Raw genomic sequence first — 10,323 nt, forward strand, 5'->3', positions numbered from 1 at the left:
ACGCACGCGCGTGACAGAAAATGTGGGAAAAAGAAGGAAAAAGGCAACGGAGCCAGCATTCCGCTTGCTCTGTTTCCTGTTCCACTGAGTGTGAGGAGGAGAGACTTAGCCAAAAGCTTCTGTGGCTTGGAGTTGCCTGCCGTGACGAACTGTACCCCGCAGACTGTGAGCCAGAGCAAACGTCATCTCCCTCACGTCGCCTCTTGTCAGGTCACAGCAGAGAGAAAAGTAACACATTCGAGTTCCCAATTTGACCCCTCTCTGTGATTCAGAGAACACAGGAAAACACTTGTTTGCCCGTTATATAAGGGCATTGCAAGGGGCACAGGCAGCAGCCAGATGGAGAGGCATCAGGTGAGTTCCGTGGGGAGGGAGCCCCCATGTACCGCCCTCCGGGGACCTCCTTGAGTTCAGCTGCCTGGAAGAAGCCTGTTTGGAGACTTCATTAGGCAGGATTATCCCGTTGGTCACTGTTCAGCCTTCAGCCCTTCCCTAGGTTAGGGGGTGAGCATCAGTCTCAATGCTAATCCTACCTTGGGCCTGCCCCCCTCCTGTAGCTATCTATGGAGGGTCCCTTACCACTGGTCATCTCAGCACACTTCCCAGACTACGTGGTAATTGTTTATCTAAAGAAACTATTCCTGGGCTGGAGAGATGGCTTAGTGGTTAAGCGCTTGCCTGTGAAGCCTAAGGACCCCGGTTCGAGGCTCGGTTCCCCAGATCCCACGTTAGCCAGATGCACAAGGGGGCGCACGCGTCTGGAGTTCATTTGCAGAGGCTGGAGGCCCTGGCGCGCCCATTCTCTCTCTCTCCCTCTATCTGTCTTTCTGTGTCTGTCGCTCTCAAATAAATTAAAAAAAAATTAAAAAAAAAGAAACTATTCCTTAGTGTACATACCTGTGTCTCACAGTTCAGAAGCAGGGTGATCCTGACTCGAGATTCCAAGACCTGTGGCTGCCAAGAAACAGCCAATAATGAAGACCAGATATTTACTTTTTTGTTTGCTTTTTTTTGAGGTAGGGTCTCACTCTAGCCCACACTGACCTGGAATTCACTACATAGTCTCAGGCTGGCCTCAGCAGTCCTCCTACCTCTGCCGCTCACGTGGTGGGATTAAAGGTGTGCACCACCACACCTGGCAAATATTTGCTTCTTAATATAAAAATCACTACTATGCGGAATTTTATTGTGAATTAGAAAGTTCTCACAACATTTTAAAACATGAACCAAAAATGAAAATAAAGCATAAACTAAACAGATTTTGCCTTAGCTCTGGAAAAAAGTAAAAATTTAGATGGTTTTCACAAAAAGTTCTGAACTAGTGAATTTTGCTCTTTCTGCTGTTAGAGATCTGGACCTTACCTGGTGTTACTGTTGCCAGCTTTGAGAGCAATGGCCTTTATTTTTATTTTATTTTTTACTAGTTTTGTACTCAGTGAATACAGTCAAGTTGGTACCATCGTTAGCTTCTTCCCTGTCCCCCCCCACCCTCCACAGGGACCCACCTTGTTGGGGAATATGGGTCGTGTATTGTGAGGTTAGCCATCAGTTATGGGTAGGAGGAAATGTGTTTTATGACCCAATGTGTGGCTCTGACATTCTTTCCGCCCCCTCTTCCGCAAATTTCCCTGAGCCATATTGAGTTTATTTTAGGTCTGCTTCAGTGATGAGCTCTTGGGAGCCTCTGTGTTTCTGGATCTCTGGTTTGGTAGGAGTTGATTATTCTCTGTGTCTATCTCCTTCACCCCTGTGCTGGTACCAGGTTCACCACGAAAACAGTACTCTTGCTTATTTACCCAATTATTCTTAGTTTCAGCTGGGGCCCCTTTGAGGTATGATGGGGTGGTTCTCTCCTAAGGATCTGCATCTATCTGAAAAAGAGAAACAGATTCTCTGATGGAGAGTAAAGTTAGTACCAGATAAATGGGATAACCATTTTTTTTTAAAGAGAGAATTTAATAGGTGTAGGCCGTCTTGTAGCCCACGATTGGCTCACTCATCTATAGCTCCTAACCTGAATCTACCTGAGATGCCAACATACCTAGCAAGCATCTCGAGGACTAAATAATAGGGTGGGTAAGGAGGGAGAGGAGGGTAAGAGAGGGGGAGGGGGACACAAAATTGGACCCAAATGGCAATGGTACCATAAAATTCTACATCCTAAAAGACCAAATGGTTGAACCTTCAGCAGGCCCTTAGAGGGAACACCTGAATCACAAGGCCCTGGAAAGGGTGCAATGAAGACTGACCTTAATTCCCTGTTTCTGTTTCTCTCTCTCCCTCTTCTCTTTCTTCTCTCTGTCTCTTTTATATTATTTTTTCTTTTTCTTCCTTCTCTTCTTGGACACTGACTTTTAACTCCCACTACCACCATGTGGCTATCAAACACAATAAGCTCTCTTTCAAGGAGACCTACAAGGTTTCCAAAAGAAGACAGATTTCTGTCAGAGTACTTGATGACCCACCAAAGGTTAGTGGTAAGACCCTACTGCTGAAGGCACCATATGCTGTTGGCATATAACATGGAATGACATGGCTGGAAGTTGGAAGAGTCAGTCCCCAGACAGTTAGCACATCTAGTGCCAGAAGGTGCTACATGAGTGACTGGGGCAACATGACCAATATCTGTCCAGGCAACTCATGGTCTAAGCCACTCAGCAGCAAGCAACCTGACGTGATGCTCACACAAGTGCAATAGTGGCACACAGCCATGGTGGGAAACCACCCACTCTTGATTTGGTTAACTGATCTGCTCAGTGGAATGGAACCCATAGCTAGAGCTGGCAAACAAGTCAGAATCATATCCAAAAATGAGCCCGCTCTCCATTATTTTATTTTTTTGTTTTTCGAGGTTGGGTCTCACTGTAGCCCAGGCTGTATAGTCTCAGGGTGGCTTCAAGCTCATGGTGATCCTCCTACCTCTGCCTCCCAAGTGCTGGGATTAAAGGTGTGCGCCACCACGCCAGGCTAGCAACAGACTTTATATGGGGCATTTCTCGGCTCAGTTTAGGGGTCAGAGCCGGGCACTCAGTGGTCACTAAAACCCTCCCAGTCAGTGGCTTTCAAGTTCTTAGTTCTCATCTGGTGACCCTGGAAGAACGATGAGCGCAGACACATTAGGAGGGGAGATTAAGCAAGACTGATCAGAATGTCAAACGGAAAGTCATGGTTGGGTTTCTGTGTGAGTAGGAAGGAAACTCAGCAGCAGAGGCCAGTAAGCTAGAAAGGAGAATAAAGGGAATAGAAAGGGAGGGGGGTTCTTAATAGGACGGGATTGTATATATGTAAGTAGAACGGGGGAAAAGGCCTCAGTGAGGTCAGGGGAAGAGGCAGAAAAGAAAAGTCAGAAGTAGGGCAGAGGAGCTCTAGAGGGAAGGAGTCCAGGGCAGGTAGCAGATGTAAATTAAGTCAGGGTGGACTGGATTGGTTACTTGGGAAGTAAGCGGTGACTTCTGATAGGTTGATGACTAAATACCCTTGGGATCAAGAATGGGTAGATTGGATTGATTACTTTTTTCAAAAAAATTATTTATTTGAATGAGAGAGAGAAAGAGAGAGAGAGAACAGGTGCGCCAGGGCTGGACTCCAGACACATGCGTCACCTTGTGTATCTGGCTGTGTCGGGAATCAAACCTTGGTCCTTTGGCTTTGCAGGCAAGCACCTTATCTGCTAAGCCATCCGTCCAGCCCTGAGGATTAGTTACTTTAAGCATATGTGAGGGGTTCCTAGACAGAGGATTGGCCACTTTGAGTAGGCTAATGAGTGTCTTTGGGGGTCAGCACAAGTCAGGGCTTCTTCAGATTTTAGTTTTCAGACTCTACCTTCTGAGCCCATTATATAATCTCTGTTCCCCTTGGCTCAGACAGACCATACAGATATCTGTTTATTCTTTTTTTTAAAAAAATATTTTATTTTTATTTATTTATTTGACAGAGAAAGAGGGAGGGAGAGGGAGAGAATGGGCATTGCAGGGCCTCCATCCACTGCAGACTCATGTACCCCCTTGTGCTTCTGGCTTACTTGGGACCTGGAGAATCGAACCGGGGTCCTTAGGCTTTGCAGGCATGTGCCTTAACCACTAAGCCATCTCTCCAGCCCTCCAGATATCTGTTTATTCTTTTTAAAAACTTTATTTTTATTTATTTATTTTAAAGAGAGAGACTGAGAGAGAGAGAGAGTGCGAGCAAGAGTGAGAGAGAGAAAGGGAGAGAATAAGCATGCCAGGGCCTGTAGCTACTGCAAAAGAACACCAGATGCATGCGCCACCATGTACATTTGGCTTTCGTGAGTACTGGGGAATTGAACCTGGGTCCTTAGGCTTTACAGGCAAATATCTTAACCGCTAAGCCATCTCTCCAGCCCTGTTTATTCTTTTTGGACCTACAACCCTGACTAGCTGCCTACAAAATGGTGCTGACTTACTCCTCACCCACTATCACTGTTTTCTTTCCTTAAACTGCTAGTATAGTGTTCTTGGAAGGACAAGGCTGGCATGACTTATTTTTTTTTTATTGTTTATTTATTTTACAGAGAAAGAGGGAGGGAGGGAGAGAGACAGGGAGAGAGAGAGAGAGAGAGAGAGAGAGAGAGAGAGAGAGAGAATGGGCATGCCAGAGTCTCCAGCCGCTGCAAACGAACTCCAGGCGTATGCACCCCCTTGTACATCTGGCGAATGTGGATCCTGGGGAATTGAACCAGGGTCCTTTGGCTTTGCAGGCAAACGCCTTAACCACTAAGCCATCCCTCCAGCCCTGGCATGACTTGTTTTCATGATGTCGTGCTCTCTCCACTCTTTATGTGTGCTTATAGTAATGAAGAACTTATGTCAAGATGTTTCTGGAAAACATGTGTTTAATTTTAGTTTGTGAACAGGAAAGAGCATGAAGCCTTTCAAATTCCCATTGTCACTTAGTCTATTTTACTTTCAAGGCCTTGTCATCTTTGTGCCCTGTGGTCTTTCTTCGCGCGCACCTTCACGGTAATTCCACGCGTGTGCCCTCTGCTGTATTCCCTGAAGGCTCCGAACACAAGGTCCTTGCTCACTTGTGTATTTTTGGTTCTGAGCATAAAATTCAGGGCCCATATTCACACAGTAAATGATGCAATTCAGTGTTTGAAAAGCACGTGAGCATCCCTGAGAGGCTGTCAAGTATGCATCCCAAGGCTGCCATGCAGCTCCATGGCACGGGTACTGTGGCTGAGGAGGGCCACGTGCTCACTACTGCCCACGCTGCCCGCCTCTGCGTGGGCATGGAAAGGACACTGAATTGGGTACTGGGGTGCCTGGGGTCTGGTCTTGGCACTTTTTTTTTTTTTTCCTGGCAAGCTTTCACTCTAGTCCAGGTCAATTTGGAACTCACTCTGTAGTCCCAGGCTGGCCTCGAACTCACAGTGATCCTTCTACCTCTGCCTCCTAAGTGCTGGGATTAAAGGCGTGCGCCACCCTGCCCTGCTGTTCTAGCGGCTTTTATTAAACTCCTGTATGACATTGGTCAAGATGCCTGGTTTGGATCCTATACTTTGCTGTAAAATAATGGGCCTGGGGAGAAGTGCCATGTCTTGCAAGTTAGACATTTCTATGAATTGACCAAGTAGTGGGCCCAGAGATCCTTGCATCTCAGTGTTTTTTTGCAGCACCAGTCACAGGAGCCAAGATATGAAATCAGCCTAGATTAGATTAGTGGATAAAGAAAATGAGATTATTTATATAATATTTACTTATAGGGCTGGAGAGATAGCTTACTAGTTCAGGCACTTTCCTACAAAGCCAAAGGACCCAGGTTTGGTTTCCCAGTATCCACATAAAGCCAGATGCACAAAGTGGTGCATGTGGCCTTGAACTCATGGCAATCTTCCTACCTCTGCCTCTCCAGTGCTGGGATTAAAGGGTGCACCACCACGCCAGGCTACTTCTTCTTCTTCTTCTTATCTCCCCATTGGACCAGAAGCTTCCAGAAGGCAGGGTTAGGTTGTAGAGATGGCTCAATGGATAAAGTGTTTGCTGTGCCAAGTGTGATGAACTGAGTTCAGATCTCTGGAGCCAGTGAAAAAGCCAATTATCTGTAATCCCAGCTCTCCTACAGTGAGACGGGCGGCAGAGGCAGGAGAAAATTCCTGAAGCCATGGACCAGCTAGCCTGGTGTGGTGGTTTGATTCAGGCGTCCCCCATAAACTCAGGTGTTCTGAATGCTAGGTCCCCAGCTGATAGAGATTTGGGAATTAACACCTCCTGGAGGCAGTGTATTGTTGGGGGCAGACTTATGGGTGTTATAGCCAGCTTCCCCTTGCCAGTGTTTGGCACACTCTCCTGTTCCTGTTGTCCACTTGATGTGGGCCAGGGGGTGATGTCCATCCTCTGCTCATGCCATCATTTCCCCCTGCCATTGTGGAGCTTCCCCTTAAGCCTGCAAAGCAAAATAACCCCCCCCCCCCCAAGCTGCTCTTGGTCGGGTGATTTCTGCCAGCAATGCGAACCTGACTGCAGCAGCTGGCGTACACAGTGGTGAAACACAGAGACCCCGCCTCAAACAAGGTGGTGGGCGAGGCTCGCGCGGGTTGTGCTCTGACTTCCGCATGCGCGCTGCGGCACGCGCGTACCCCTAACCCTGTCGTCCCATCAAGATAATCATACGAAAGGCAAGGGCCCTGTGCCCTGCAGAGCTGAATCTCTGGGCACCATGACTAGTAGTATACCATTGGTGGCTGCTAAAGAACTCTCCCCTCCATGTGGCGAGCCCCAAGAAGCCCTAGCAATGTACTGAGACCCCCCCCCAGACTGGGAATTCTTTTATTTGTTTATTATTTGTGACTTCCATAATTATACACAATAAACCATAATTTCCTCTCCTCTCACTTTCCCCTTTGCAACTCCACTCACCCTCATACCCCTCCCCCTCTCAATCAGTCTCTTCTATTTTGATGTCATGATCTTTTTCTCCTCTTATGATGGATGGTCTTACGTAGGTAGTGCCAGGCACTGTGAGGTCATGGATATCCAGGCCATTTTGTGTCTGGTGGGAACACGTTGTAAGGAGTCCTACCCTTCCTTTGGCTCTTACATTCTTTCTGCCACCTCTTCTGCTATGGACCCTGAACCTTGGAAGGTGTGATAGAGCTATTTCAGTGCTGAGCACTCCTCTGTCACTTCTTCTCAGCACTATGGTGCCTTCTGAGTCATCCCAAGGTCACTGCCATCTGAAAAGAGACGATTCTCTAACCAAAAGTGAGAGTAGCATTCATATATGAGTATAAACTTTAAGAGAAGTGCTTACCAAGCAATTTGGTGAGCATAATATGTGCATTTAGGGCTGGAGAGATGGCTTATTGGTTAAGCGCTAGCCTGTGAAGCCTAAGGACCCCGGTTCGAGGCTCGGTTCCCCAGGTCCCACGTTAGCCAGATGCACAAGGGGGCGCACGCGTCTGGAGTTCGTTTGCAGAGGCTGGAAGCCCTGGCGTGCCCATTCTCTCTCTCCCTCTATCTGTCTTTCTCTCTGTGTCTGTCGCTCTCAAATTAAAAAAAAAAAAGTGCATTTAGCCAGACACCAGCAGACATTACACCCTAGGGCTCATGGTTTCCCCTGTCATAGGTTTTCAGTATCAGGCATGTATTTCCCTCCATGGAGTGGGCCTCCAGTCCAATTAGAGAGTGGGTGGTTTTCCCCATAACAGACACACCACTACACTTGTTGGCTCATTTGGCCTGACTGGCCAAACTTAAGGCTTGCAGTGTCCACTGTTGTTTTCTCTCTCTCTTATGAAGCTGTATGCAGTGTACCTTTTTCCAGCTTTCTGTCAGCTGGTCTACACAGAGGAGGTTTTCAGCTCAGTTTCAACAAGATTTCTCAGTGACCTTGCAGCCCAAGCATGTGGAGTCTTCAGCAATAGGGTCTTATCTATTCCTGGTGAGAGACAAGAGCCTTGGTAATAGCCTGTAATGTTTTGGAGGCATCAGGGACCTCCTTGGCCAACAACTCAGTAACTCAGTTTTTTTTTTTTTTTTTTTTTTTTTAGAGGTAAGGTCTTGCTCTAGCCCAGGCTGACCTGGAATTTACTGTTTTCTTAGGGTGGCCTTGAACTCATAGTGATCCTCCTACCTCTGCCTCCCAAGTGCTGGGACTAAAGGTGTGTACCATCACACCTGGCTCAAGACTGGTTCTTGATGGTCCCAGGGATTATGATCTTGCAATTGACATGCAAAAAAAGTATGTTCTCCTGACCAATGTCACCTAGATGTGATAGAAGAGGCCACACAACCGTGAGGCTTAGAACTCACTCTGTAGCTCCAGGCTGGCCTTGAACTCATGGTGATCCTCCTACCTCAGCCTCTTGAGGGTGGGGATTAAAAGCTTGTGCTTCCATGCCTGGCTTTTTAAATAAAATTATTTATTTGCAAGGGGAGAGAGAGAGAGAGGAAGAAGTGAGACAGAGAATGAGTGTGCCAGGGCCTCCAGCCACTGCAAACTATAGATGCATGTGCCACTTTGTGTATCTGGCTTTACATGGTTCTGGGGAATTGAACTTATGTCATTAGACCTTGCAGGCAAGTGTCTTAGCCACTAGGAAATCTCTCCAGCCCTTTAAACTACTTTATTTTATTATTGTTTTTTGTTTTTTCGAGGTAGGGTCTCACTCTAGCCCAGACTGACCTGCAGTTCACTCAGTAGTCTCAGGGTGGCCTTGAACTCATGGCAATCCTCCTACCTCTGCCTCCCCAGTGCCACCATGCCCACTGGCCTTTTTTTTTTTTAAAGACAGAGTTTCATATAGTCCAGGTTGTCCTTGCTAAGAAGTTTCATTTCTGCTTTTCCAGAGGAAACCTTAATACTGTCTTTTTTCTCCCTATTAAACTAAATATATTTGCCCTATGACCAGTAGGTGGCAGTATTCCCACAGCTTTCTCCCTTGGAACAGGCTTTATGTAGAGGCAGAGTGGATTCAGGGTGTTGAGACCCTATTTGAGGAGTCCTGCAGATGCACACTGCCCAGGACTTTTATACAATGTTCATTCACATTCGTTTGGCTTCTGTATTTACCCATTATTGTGATTTATATAGCAAAGATGGCTGAACAAAGAATGTTCCCATGTTAATGATTCTCATGAAATTAACCTAAGAATTTCCACATAAAGGAAAAAGACTGCTCTTTTATTCCAGGTACTTTTTTTTTTTTTTTTCTCCCGAGGTAGGGGTCTCACTCTAGCCCAGGCTGATCTGGAATTCACTATGTAGTCTCAGGGTGGCCTCGAACTCATGGTGATCCTCCTACCTCTGTCTCCCAAGGGCGCACACCCAGCTTTGTTCTTTTTGTTGTTGTTGAGGTAGGGTTTTACTCTAGTTCAGGCTGACCAGGAATTCACTATTTGAACTCACAGTGATCCTCCGACCTCTGCCTCCCAGTGCTGGGATTAAAGGTGTGCGTCACCACGCCTGACCTCAGGTACTATTTTTCTCATACTATATTAGGTATTAGTTTTTTGGTTTTTTTCGAGGTAGGGTTTCACTCTAGTCCAGACTGCATCAAACACTGTAGCTATACTTATTTTTGTATCTATATACACACACCCTGGTTTTCCCTTTCTCTCTCAAATAAACATATTAAAACAAATAAAGAAAATATCTTTTTATTTATCCTGTGTGTGAGAGAATGGGTTCACCAGCACACCTTGCCACTATAAACAATCTGCAGATGCGTGTGCCACTTTGTGCATCTGGCTTTACCTGGGGCTGGGGAATTGAACCTGGGCTGTCACGCTTTACAAGTAAGTGCTTTTATCTCCTGAGCCACTTCTCCAGCCCAAGAATATCCTTTTTGTTTTTGTTTTTTTGTTTTTTGAGGTAGGGTTTCATTCTGGTCCAGGCTGATCTGGAATTCACTGTGTAGTCTCAGGGTGGCCTTGAACTCTCAGTGATCCTCCTACCTCTGCCTCCGAGTGCTGGGATTAAAGGCGTGTGCCCCCATGCCCAGTTTAAGAATATCTTTTTATTGAAAAGGGCTACAAGTAGGGGCTGGGGCTGTGGCTCAGTTGGTAGAGTGCTTGGAGAGCATGTGTGAAATCCTGGGTTCGAGCCCCAGCACTTTCCCAGGTGGAAGTAGGGGCAGGAAGATCAGGACTTCAAGGTCATTCATGAGAGAATTAGGGGCCGGCCTGGGCTACATGAGACCCTGTCTCAAAAACAAAGCCAAACCAGACTATAAATATTTTAAGTTAAGATTCACTGAAAAACACTTCCCTTGTGAGAAGTGTGGTATCTTTTTTTTTTTGGTTTTTCAAGGTAGGGTCTCACTCTAGCCCAGGCTGACCTGGAATTCACTATGTAGTCTCA

Source organism: Jaculus jaculus, chromosome 9, assembly GCF_020740685.1.
Source record: "Jaculus jaculus isolate mJacJac1 chromosome 9, mJacJac1.mat.Y.cur, whole genome shotgun sequence".
Classification (NCBI taxonomy): Eukaryota; Metazoa; Chordata; class Mammalia; order Rodentia; family Dipodidae; genus Jaculus; species Jaculus jaculus.